Below are 12,779 nucleotides of genomic sequence, written 5' to 3'. Positions count from 1 at the left end.
ACATTTATTGTTCATAGTTTCCCAAGTACCTACCATTTTCTACTTAAAAATTAGAACCCAAGTAACATCAACATACAGCAAGTGAATGATGGTACATCTGTCAAATATATTTAAATCTACAATTCTCTCTCTCCCTCCCTCCCAGTAGGCTTTGTTGAAAAAATTGGTTGCCTATTTTGCAGTGTCCTCCTCCATATGAATTTTTCTGGCTTCATCTTTATGAGTTTTTTCTTTTTATTTCTTACAAAGTTTTACTCAAAAATCAGAGATTTGTGAAGAATTTTGTTGGCATTTTTATCCAGACCACTTCCTAGATGGTATTGTGTGTATTTATAAATGAATTCATCATTTCTGGTTGTCTTTTTTTGCGTTAATAGTAGCCCTTGATAATCTTTGCTTAGATCTATTGACTCATTAAGTGTTGGAGAGATAAATTACTTCTTTAATTACTAGCTGATTTGTTTCTAAAAAGAGACACTGTCCCCTCATCAACTACTAGGTTTGCTGAGGTCCAGTTTGTAGAGTACAGGCAAAATAAATGCTTGTGATTTTGCTTTGTTTTCTCTTTTATTTGTTTCTATTTTCAAAAAGAATAAGATTCTTAACACCTTACAAATAAGATCATACACACACACACACACACACACACATATATACACATACCACATACACATTCAGTTACATCTATATAATAAATACAACAATATTTCAAACCTTTTGAAGTGCTGTCATTCACGTACAAATCTCTGTGGAGAATGCAATTAAAAATAAATTTATTTTGGTGCAAAAAATTTTTGAAACCTATACGCAGCTATTCCATGATATGCATTTCCCATGAACTTTTTGAAAAACCCCTTATATGCATCATTTCAAATTTCTTTGCAACAAAGTGCACTTATATTTCAATTCCATGTTCCATGAACTTTTGGAAGTGCCCTTGTATAGGTTTTTTATGAAAGCATGGATTTAAACAACTTTCACATATTATATTTTATTGGCATGGGAGCCCATTCACTTAAGCCCTGAGTCCTTTAGGCGTGACACCAGTCATCTTGAATACCTTTCTTGTTTTCTGATATGAGAAGTTATATACCAAGTTCATCTCATATTTCCTGCATCTGGCTGCCAGTTCTATTCTGTGGACATAAAGAATTTCATTATCTTTGTTTTGTTTTAGATAAAAGACATCATCAGATCATATTTCCAATGCAAATTCAGCATCACACAGTTTTTACTTAACCTCATTGATTTCATATGTGTATCTCCTCTCTGCCACTTCCAGAATCCTTGTTTTCCATGACATCAATATAATTGTTCATATTTGTTTCATTCACACTGCATACACTACAGTCTCAGAATAATATAGATACTGCAATCAATAATGTCAGTGCTAGTGCAAAGGGTTTTTGAAGTTCCTTTACCCCACTAGAGATGTGCAATCAAACTTTATCCTGATGGCCACTTGGGCTAGTTTCTCTGTGATAGGTTACATCATCAACAGGAATCACATTGAGGTTTCTTTGTTTCTTTTCAGAAGATTGTTCTTTGTATTAATTAAACTTTTATTATGTGATATATCTGTGTTTCCAAAGTCACATCTTCAAAACAATTTTTTAAAAAGTTCCTATTTTCTCCCCTCTACTCTAGTCCTCCTTTCTCATTTCTAGTGAGCTATTTTTCTAAACTTTAAGATGTCTTCATTGATTTTAAAAACATAAGCACAAAAACATGTATATGTTACAAATACAAGGGTACTTTAAAAAGTTAAAGGAAAAATATATCAAGAAAAGAATTATGCATGGATTTTTTCCGTCAACCAGTTTACTCTCCCAAAGGCTGAAACAGCCAAGTCTGGGCCAGGATGAAGCCAGAAGCCAGGAATTCCATCCAAGTCTCCCATGTGGGTGGCAGGGGCCCAGACAGTTGGGCCATCTCCTGCATCTTTCCCAGGTGCACTAGCAGGGAGCAGGGTTGGAAGCAGAGCAGCAGAGCTTGGAGCCAGTGCTCCCATGTGGGATGGAAGTGTCACAATTAGCAGTTTAATCTACTGTGCCACAATGCTGGACACTCAAAATTTTTTTTCAACAAACTCATTTGGTCTTTGAATTCCATTCTGAAGTGCCCATGTTCTTATATTCTGGAGACTAATCCACAGCAGCTATTTATTTATTTTTTTAAAGATTTTATTTATTTATTTGAAAGGTAGAGTTACAGACAGTGAGAGGGAGAGACAGAGAGAGAGATCTTCCTTCCGCTGGTTCACTCCCCAAATGGCGAAACAGCTGGAGCTGCGCCGATCCAAAGCCAGGAACCAGGTGCTTCTTCCTGGTCTCCCACATGGGTGCAGGGCCCAAGCACTTGGGCCATCCTCCACTGCTTTCCCAGGCCATAGCAGAGACACAGCAGCCATTTAAACAGGTAGGAATGTTCTCATTCTTTTTACAGATGCATAATAATCTATTGTATGAATCATCTTAGTTCATCTCAACATTCTTTCTATTGGTGAATATTTTAATTATGTGTAGTAGCTTGCTGTTACAAATGGTGCTTCAATAAATAGCCTTACTTGCAAGTACTTTCATTTATTTGTCTAGAGATTCTTTGGGATGGAGTCCCCAAAATAGGAATCTATGTAATATTTTTACTATATATTTTGAAATATACTTTAAATCTCTAACTCAAGATCCTAAGCACAATGGTTCTTGGATTTGGTAAAGGAGTTTGGGATAATTTTTTTTCTAATTAGCGGATTTAAAATTTGTTTGCGTGGCAAAACAATGAGAAGCTCCTGGTGGAATATGTTATCTCTCCATAAAACAGTCATAAATTTAAATCCATCAAAGAACCTTGGAGCAATTTTAAAAGCAATAGCCATGACTATATTATGCATTTACAATATAAAACCATCACCATGAGCATAAATGTCCTAGGAAAAGACAAAGATGGTAAATTAGTTATCATCAGCTGTTTCTGAATTTTCCGCAGTTTCACTTGGCCATAGCTTGCTCTACCCTCTGTTAATGTAAACTACTTGGTATTGGGTGTGAAGTCATTAAACATTAATGGTTTTAACTACTACTTCTTTTTTTTTTAATTTTTTTTTTTTATTTTTTTTTTATTTATTTTTTTTTTTTTTGACAGGCAGAGTGGACAGTGAGAGAGAGAGACAGAGAGAGAAAGGTCTTCCTTTAGCCGTTGGTTCACCCTCCAATGGCCGCCGCTGCAGCCGGCGCACCGCGCTGATCCTGGCAGGAGCCAGGAGCCAGGTGCTTTTCCTGGTCTCCCATGGGGTGCAGGGCCCAAGCACCTGGGCCATCCTCCACTGCACTCCCTGGCCATAGCAGAGAGCTGGCCTGGAAGAGGGGCAACCGGGACAGAATCCGGCGCCCCAACCGGGACTAGAACCCGGTGTGCCGGCGCCGCAAGGTGGAGGATTAGCCTATTGAGCCACGGCGCCGGCTCTTCTTTTTTTTTTTAAAGATTTATCTATTTATTTATTTGGAAGGCAGATTTACAGAGAGGCAGAGGCAGAGAGAGATCTTCCATCTGCTGGTTTACTCCCCAGATGGTCGCAACGGCTGGAGCTGGGCTGATCCGAAACCAGGAGCCAGGAGCTTATTCTGGGTCTCTTATGTGGGTGCAGGGGCTCAAGGACTTTCCTACTGATTTCTCAGGCCATAGCAGGGAGCTGGATGGGAAGTGGAGCAGCCAGGACATGAACCTGCGCCTATAAGGGGTTGCCGGCACTGTAGGCAGCAGCTTTACCCACTACACCACAGTGCCGGCCCCATTTAACTACTGTTTCTGAGAACTCAGTGATCTAATAGTGTCACATTGGAAGTGTCATGATTTCTATATATCTGCCAAGCAAAAAGAGACTTTCCAGCCAAAGAGGCTTTAAAACTTCAATTCCCATCACAGTGACATCAAGAGAACTGATCTCAGGCAGAAAAGGCAGCTACTAGAGTCAGCGGCCACAAACTCCAAACACTCAGGTAGGAAGTTACATTTTCACAGAGATCAATTCCCAATATTTTAGTGTGTAAACATTTGGACAAATGCTTAAAAATTTACCAGATTTTTCAACATCTACCATGCCATTTAGGACACAAAAATATGGAGCAAAAATATATAATTTGGGTCAAATATAAGGAGTCAGTGTTAAAATAAAGTGATTTTATGTGTCACTTTGATTAAATTCTGGCACCAGTTAGTCAGTGATAAAGATCTAGAGAAATTTCAATGTCCATTTACAACCTTTTCATTCAATTTTACACATCAGAGGTTAACAAACTCTCTAAACAGGTAGAATAACTAATTTAGTATGTGGGCCAAAGGGAAAATTGTAAGTACCTAAAAAACAAGAGGAAAAACAAATCTCCATTTGATTTTAGTGATGAAATTCATAAAATAATAGAGAAATATTTTTATATGTGTATGTGTAATTCAGATCTATGAATGAGAAGAAAAGAATGATTTTTCCAAAGGATAACATTTTGCTTAATTGGGGTTCAAAGTTAGTATTTCCAGTCATCAAATTAATTACAAATGTTCATTAGGAAAAAAATATTTTTAGCTCATGGGCCATACAAAAACAGGGCATAGGCCAGAACTGGCCCATAAACCAGAGTAGACTAACCACTGGCATAGATAATTCCCAATACAGTATGGATTGTCATTTCACCAAATCTTTTTGCTTTCTTCACATGTGAAGAATCCCCACAAGAACACAAATTGCAAGTCAGGCATCTTTCTTTGTCTGTCCAAGCCTCTGGAACAATGCCTGACACACAGGAAATCACACACACAGGGAAAGAGAGAGAGAGAGAGAGAGATATTTTTCCATCTGTCAGTTCTCTCCCCAAATGCCCACAATGGCCAGGGCTGGGCCAAACCAAAGCCAGGAAACAAGAATGCCATCCAGGTGTCCTATAAGGGCGGCAGGAACCCAAGTATTTGAGCCATCACCTGTTGACTCACAGGGTTCATATTAATAGGAAACTGGATCAAGAAACAGAGACAAGACTTGAACATAGACACCCCAATATGGGATGTAGGCATCCCAAGAGGTGGCTTAACCTACTTCCCCACAGTGCCACCCCATCAGTAAATATTGTTCTTATGAAGAAATGATCAAGCATTTCCTGATCCTTTTTGCATATATATTTAGACAGAAGGAATCTAACTAAGTCCTAGAGTCAAAATTCTAAAGACCAAGAATGAATAAGAAGAAAAAGAATTTTATTTTTCACTTGTGAGCATTCCATTTGTCCCACATCAACCATGAGTGCCAATGACTAATTATCCAAGTGATAATGTGTTCAACATCTGAATTAAAATTCATGAAAGAAAACCTTAAAATGAGGGTAACTCAGTACACTTATTTAGCTTTTCTGGAATTTAACAAGCACTACTATTGGTGACAGCACATTGGGAATTAGAGAAAATTACAGAATATTATTCTAATATATTAAACCCAAAAAATGCTGTGTAACTCACAAATGTAACTTTTACTTCATTAATAAAGACTACAAGCTGTCTACCACGATTTTTCCCACATCTTGATATTCATATTTTATCACTGGAAAAAGAAAAGCCCAACAGCTGCTTCCAGAACAAAAAGAATGTTTAAGGTCCAGGATCTTTCAAAAAGTTTTCTAACTCAGTATCTTCATTTTAAATGTGAAGAAATGGAGACAACATGAGTAAGTGACTTTCCTTTGTAACCTGGGTAAGTCAGTGGCAAAACTATCATTACAATCAGTTTTAGAATCCCATGTCTAACTACAGAAAGATGCTTCAAAAATTCTTAGAAAATGAAGTTAAAAGACAAAGTTACTTCAAAAAACCTGAAGTTCATGTGTAGTTTTTTTATGAGATGTATTTTCTATGGATATTTTGAAGACCATGTGTGTTGTCACAAAAGATGAATAATAAAGAAAAAGTAAACTACATTCCTTTAATTCTCAAGTTTATAGATTAAGTAGCTCAGACAATGATTTAGCACAATCCTTATTTTCATCATCAATAGAACCCATAGGATTTGGTATACAATTATTTCAGCTAAAAATAGCAAAAAAATTATATTTAGACCTGTATATTCTGTGATTAGATTTGATGAAACACTTGGTTGGGAGCAGAGTGCAGATGATAATTTCAAGAGAACAGACTGGGCACAGTTTGGGAACCAACTTGGTTACAGAGGCCATAAGGCTATCCAAATATTTGTTCATTGTCCCATCTGTCTTCCTAAGGCAGCACATTGCAAATGAGAGGGAAAAGGCCAAGTTCACATACCCAGCATTATATTTTTTTACTTAGTTAAAACTACTGCTATCAAACTGAGAGCATCACAGATTACTATTAATCTGATAAAATAATGAAACACAATAAATGCTGCTGCTTGAACTGTGTTAGCATTATAGTTTATAAAATGCACTTACATGAGTCTGAATTGAATTTCATAGTAGCATCACAAAGTGGGCAAATGAGACTGATTACATAAATTATGTAAATTCTTCATCCCTTTGGGCATCCATGCCCCTGACTTCTCAGTTTCTCTGAGGAGGTTGAGTCTTTTTTGGCAGCACTTTAATTCTGAAGTCAACCACATGCATTCTGTGGCCAATGGTATGTTAACAGAAGTGATGCATGTAAACTCTTTAGTTTTTAGATTTATTTTATTTATTTGAAAGGCAGAGTTAGAAACAGAGAGATAGAGACAGAGAGACAGAATCTTCCATCTGCTGGTTCACTTCCCAAATGGCCGCAACAGCCAGAGCTAGGCCAAGCTGAAGCCAGGAGCCAGGAGCTTCATCTGGGTCTTCCACATGATTTCAGGGTCCCAAGGACTTGGATCATTTTCCACTGCTTTCCCAGGCACATTAGCAGGGACCTAGTTTGGAAGTGGAGCAGCTAGAACTCAAACTGGCACACTTATGAGATGCCAGAATTGCAGGCAGTGGCTTTATATGCTACACCACAATGCCAGCCTGCAAGCAAACTCTTAAAAGGGCTGTTGGGGTGAGTGCTGTGGCATGGCAGGTGAGGCCACCACCTGCAGTGCCGGCATCCCATATGGGTGCTGGTTCAAGTCCCAGTAGCTCCACTTCTGATCCAGCCCTCTACTGAGGCCTGGGAAAGCAGTGGAGGATGGCCCAAGACCTTGAGCCCCTGCACCCACATGGGAGACCCGGAGGAAGCTCCAGGCTCCTGACTTTGGATCAGTGCAGCTCCAGCCTTTGCAGCCATTTAGGGAGTGAACCAGCGAATGGAAGACCTCTCTCTCTCCCTCTTGCTCTCTCTCTGCCTCTCCTTCTCTCTCTGTGTAACTCTGACTTTCAAATAAATAAATAAACCTTTTTAAAAAAGGCTCTTAGACAATTCCATTTCCTCTCTGGCTCCTTTGCTTTGTGATGAAAACACACAGGCGAGATCAGCAGAGCAAGAGTCAGCAAACTGTTTTTTTTTTTTTTTAAGAGACCAGATAGTAAATATTTTTGGGTTTTACAGGACATGTGGTTTTCTTTGCAACTGCTCAACCTTGCCATTGTGGTATGACAGCTGTGGGTTCATGGGATGGATTGCTATACAGAGTTACTGTAAATTATTTAATTTTTAATTTTGTCATTTAAGAATTAAAGATATAACACATGGCAGTTAAATACCTTGGCCATCATTTCAGATAGAAAATCTCAGAGTCAAGACAAACATACAGGTGGTTTTCAAATCCACTATACCAAACTGCTTCAATCTTTTACCTTTATCTTTATTTGGGGTGATTCTGTTGATAAAGAAATGCAGGCCGGCGCCGTGGCTCAATAGGCTAATCCTCCACCTTGCAGCGCCGGCACACCGGGTTCTAGTCCCGGTTGGGGCACCGGATTCTGTCCCGGTTGCCCCTCTTCCAGGCCAGCTCTCTGCTATGGCCAGGGAGTGCAGTGGAGGATGGCCCAGGTGCTTGGGCCCTGCACACCATGGGAGACCAGGAAAAGCACCTGGATCCTGGCTCCTGCCATCGGATCAGCGCGGTGCGCCGGCTGCAGCGGCGGCCATTGGAGGGTGAACCAACGGCAAAGGAAGACCTTTCTCTCTCTGTCTCTCTCTCTCACTGTCCACTCTGCCTGTCAAAAATAAAAAAAAAAAAAATAAAAAAAAAAAAAAGAAATGTAGATGTGTGTGATTTAGGCTAAAAGATAAAGAATTTTAGGCAGCTTATAATTCTTCACTAGTCCTCTCTTAGCTTTTAGCTATTAAAACTCATGTCACCCTGGCTTCAAGTTTGGAATAGTTTAAGTTACCTATGCAGATTCTTCATGGTGTATCAGTCTATGTTGTCCTGGTTCACATTTTCTAAAACTCCAGGAAAAGAAAATATCTTAAATGGCCTGCTCTTGCACACAGCCCCCCTTTCTCCGTTTCAGGGCTCACATTTTATGCAGGGCTGTCAGGGCTTTCTGAATTAAATGTGACTTAGGGCCTGCGCTTGCTGACTGAGGAGGCTCACAGGTCCTATAGCTCATCCAGAATCTTGTACTTGAGCTGTCAAGGATGAGAGATTGGTGCCAAATTCAACCCAACATAGCGCCTTCCCAATAGTCTGCCTTCGACAACTCCTCCTTGTCAAATCCAACAGTTTACATAGAATATATAGTGAATAAAGTACCCTGGAAGGTACGAGTGTAGAGGTGCTGCTTCGGCTGATAGCAGGAACACCTATCAGCTTCCCACAGGGCTGACATTTCAGGCTGGCAGGGGGGAGATGATCATAGGATTTTTTGTGCTGCTATTGCTAAATGGATTGTAGGAATTCCCAAGGCAAATTGCCCCACTTCTCACCATCTGCTTCCATGAAGAATCAGTGTGATGCAACTCTGCAAGTCAAAAAATGCTCTTCATTGTTTTGTATTTATAAAGTAAAGCCCTCAGGTGCATGGTTTATGGAACTCATTCAGGATTCCCTAGGGTTGGCCTCTTGACATTAAAGTTTAATGCTTTGGGTGCCAGAGGTTCCATCGCCTTTCTCTCCCTTGCCTGGAGAGACTTCTGGCTGTGGAATCAGTGAGTGCTACATTGGAAAGGTAGCTGTTAGCAACACTTAGGGATTCTGAGAGGTCTCCTTAAAATTAAGAACCAAAGGTTGCACATTTACCCACTGATAAAGACTTCCTCGCTAAGCTATGATAAGTCCCTGGATTCCTTGTTAGTAAGACCCAAGAAGTATCTTCTCTCTCTTTTAATATGGTCAAAGGACCAAAGCCTTTGGACAGGCAAGGATACAAAGAAAAAGAATTGAAAAAATCAATACTGGCTGTGTCTGTCCAAGCACCCACAATGCTGAGGGGTCTGCAGAAAGAAACAACATATTTTCTTAGGAATTAGTGTCCGGAGCAGGTAGACCACAGGGGTAGAATGGATTGATGATCCCTGGGATTCTGGCCACTGGGACAATTACAAGTCTGACTTTCAGTGAGTCCCTTGGCATTCTGACATCTACTCCAGTCTCTTCTATGTTTGGATTTATTATGAGTTTGCCTCTTATGGCCTAATCACACCTGCACCTGAAAGACTGTCTCTCAGCCTTCAAGATAGAGGGACTCATCCAGTCAATGTTGATGAGACAAGGTTTCCTCAACCTTGTTTAAATCACAGAGTCTCAGCATACACAGGAAAACTTCATGACTCACTCGCATCCCTCAACTTACCCAAGGCAAAAATCAGTGCATCTTACACACATACCCACCCGATAAAGACAATTCTACTCCATGCATTATTACATGACAGAACAATAAGGTTTTATCCTATCTGATGCAGATTCAATATAATCTATATGAATATATATTCTTACACTTGCTATGGAAATCTTGATAAAAACTCACTCCACTCTCCAGTCTCTTTTGACATTGATTCCTCCCCTCCAAAATCCCACCCATAATTGCCCCAGATGATGCCTCCTCAAGGGGAAGAGGCAAATATATATATTTTGATTGCTGCAGAAGGACCTCCACTGACTTGTGACAGAGTTGGTCTTAGGTGGGTAAGGAGAGAGGAAGTCCTCGGTGAATGGAGAGGGTAATGTTTGAAGAAGTAACAGGGTTACCTGATTGCTACTAAGCATCTGTAATGGTTAGTACTAGTGTTGGTGGTACTGTGTGTGTGTATATGTGTACACAGTGCGAATAAAGATACAAAAATAAACACAAGTTTTACCTTCAAACAGTCCTAATAAAATCCTAATTAAGCAGAAATATGGACATACCTCTCACAGGCAATGGTGTTAACGCAAGCTGTGCAAGTCTAGTAAGTCTCAGCACAGGTTCGGTGACTACCACTGTAAAATAAGAATCAAAATGGAGTGAGTGTGGCTAAAAGCTAATTGCAGATCTCTTGCTTCTGCACATATTAGCTTTGCTTGCTAACCACTAAGGGTGTATCTTGTGAAACTACTTGGGCCCAAATTCCCAGGAACGAGGTTGACCAAAATGTGTCCTTCACTGTTATCTTACAACCATAACTTGGATATGTTACTGGGTTTATTATTGTTAACTTGTTATCTTACAACCATATTCTGGTTTTCCTCTTTATTGTTCACTGCATACTAGGGGTCCAGTTCGAAATTGTGAGCCCTAGTGGACAGAACACTATAAAAAGCTGTGTAACCCGCTGTTGGGGGTTGTACTCTGGTAAGGAGTGTTGGTCCTGATTGGTGGCTGGTCCCAATAGGTTACCTTGCCTCTCATTTGTCTCATTTGCTTCTCATTTTCAATAAAATTCATGTGTGACTGTCACTTTTTTTTTTTTTTTGACAGGCAGAGTTAGACAGTGAGAGAGAGAGACAGAAAGAAAGGTCTTCCTTCCATTGGTTCACTCCCCAAATGGCAGCTACGGCCGGCACTGTGCCCATCTGAAGCCAGGAGCCAGGTGCTTCCTCCTGGTCTCCCATGCGGGTGCAGGGCACAAGGACTTCGGCCATCCTCCACTGCACTCCCGGGCCACAGCAGAGAGCTGGACTGGAAGAGGAGCAACCGGGACAGAATCCAGCGCCCCAACTGGGACTAGAACCCAGGGTGCCAGCACCGCAGGTGGAGGATTAGCCTATTGAGCCACGGCGCCAGCCTGTCACTGGTTTTTGTAATACTCTATATTAGCTGATGAGTGGCTGCAGCACCAAGAAGACCTCGGAGTCACCCATCATGTGGTCAGGTGGGGATCCCTTGGTGCCAGAAAGACCAGAACACACCAGATGTCTTATGTGGCAAATCCAAGTGAAGAGTTCACAAAGGGCATTGGAAGTGCTACTAAGAAATACAAGGGCTCTGCAAAGAGTTCCTGAAAAACTACAACTAAAAGGAAACGGTATTTTAGTGTGCACAATATCTTGAAATCCATGCAGTCAAGGGGTAGTCAAAAAGTTCATGGAGATGAACCTTATTAAAAAAATCTATAGGGCAGGCACTGTGGGGTAGTAAATTAAGCATCCACCTGTGGTGCCTGCATCCCATATGGACACTTATTAAGTCCTGGCTGCTCCACTTCCAATACAGCTCCCTGCTGATAGCCTGGGAAAGCAGTGGAAGATGCCTCAAGTCCTTGGGCCCCTGCACCCACATGGGAGACCGGAAAGAAGCTCCTGGATCCTGGCTTCAGGTCAGCCCAGCTCCAGCCATTGTGGCCATTTGGGGAGTAAATTTCTCCCTGTCTCTCCCTCGCTGTCTGTAACTCTGCCTCTCAAGTAAATAAATAAATCTTTTAGAAAAAAATCTACACATGCATTTGATTTTTTGTACAAATAAACTTATCTTTTAGTTCCATTTTCCATGAACTTTTTTGAAGTATCTTCATATATATTCAAAATTAGGAGTGATCAAGAGATAGTGAGGAAAATTAATAATGTAAGCTTGATGATAGGCCTAAGAAAAATACTAATATTTTTAAAGTTCACTCTTTATTCTAAAGGTTTAACTGCATATAATTCTGAAATCGGAGATGACCCCCCTAAAATCTATATAGAAATGTGGCCCTGGCCAGCACTGTGGCTCAATAGGCTAATCCTCCGCCTGTGGCACCGGCAAACAGGGTTCTAGTCCCAATTGGGGTGCCGGATTCTGTCCCAGTTGCCCCTCTTCCAGGCCAGCTCTCTGCTGTGGCCTGGGAGTGCAGTGGAGGATGGCCCAAGTGCTTGTGCCCTGCACCCGCATGGGAGACCAGGAGAAGCACCTGTTCCTGGCTTCGGATCAGTGCAGTGCGCCGGCCGCAGCGGACATTGGAGGGTGAACCAACGGCAAAAGGAAGACCTTTCTCTCTGTCTCTCTCTCTCTCTCTCACTTTCCACTCTGTCTATCCAAAAAAAAAAAAAAAAGAGAGAGAGAGAGAGAGAAATGTGGCCCTTTAGAGTTCCCCTGAAGTGCTATCTGGGGTACCACATATGCTACCAGAATTTGGGGTGCCATATAATTTAACCATATGCTTATTAATAAATCCCTAATATTAATAAGCCTGAGAGGGTTCTTGCCTAATATTTAGAGAAGAATTCTAAATACAGGCACAGATAAACAAGGCAGCATGATACATTTTAAGCCTTTATTTAGTGAGAAAGATGCATAGGAGAGTGAGAGCTTTATTTAAGAGAGCGAGAGGTAAATATGGGTTCATACCAAGCACCAGGAACCAGCCACATGGAGGAGCATCTAGGCCTGGAAGCCTAGGGCAGGTGGCCCCAAGGCCACGCGCCTTGGAGGCACAGGGCTACAGCAAGCACCCTCCTGGCAAAAGGCCAGGGA

At 41.0% G+C, this 12,779-nt stretch overlaps 1 long non-coding RNA gene across 1 annotated transcript in view; it reads right to left on the bottom strand.

Moving 5' to 3' along the window:
- LOC103348973 (uncharacterized) overlaps positions 1-10,973 on the bottom strand; it is a 145,806-nt gene extending 134,833 nt beyond the window's left edge. Inside the window, exons 1-2 of the long non-coding RNA XR_011379008.1 lie at positions 10,259-10,973; positions 715-746 (exon numbers count right to left, since the gene is read on the bottom strand). This is a non-coding gene — a long non-coding RNA (uncharacterized lncRNA). The remainder of the gene's footprint in view (positions 1-714; positions 747-10,258) is intronic.
- Positions 10,974-12,779: the final 1,806 nt, after the last annotated feature.

Source organism: Oryctolagus cuniculus, chromosome 9 (assembly GCF_964237555.1).
Source record: "Oryctolagus cuniculus chromosome 9, mOryCun1.1, whole genome shotgun sequence".
Taxonomy (NCBI): domain Eukaryota; kingdom Metazoa; phylum Chordata; class Mammalia; order Lagomorpha; family Leporidae; genus Oryctolagus; species Oryctolagus cuniculus.
The sequence above is the reverse complement of the archived record's forward strand: the minus strand, read 5'-3'. Positions and strand labels throughout refer to the sequence as shown.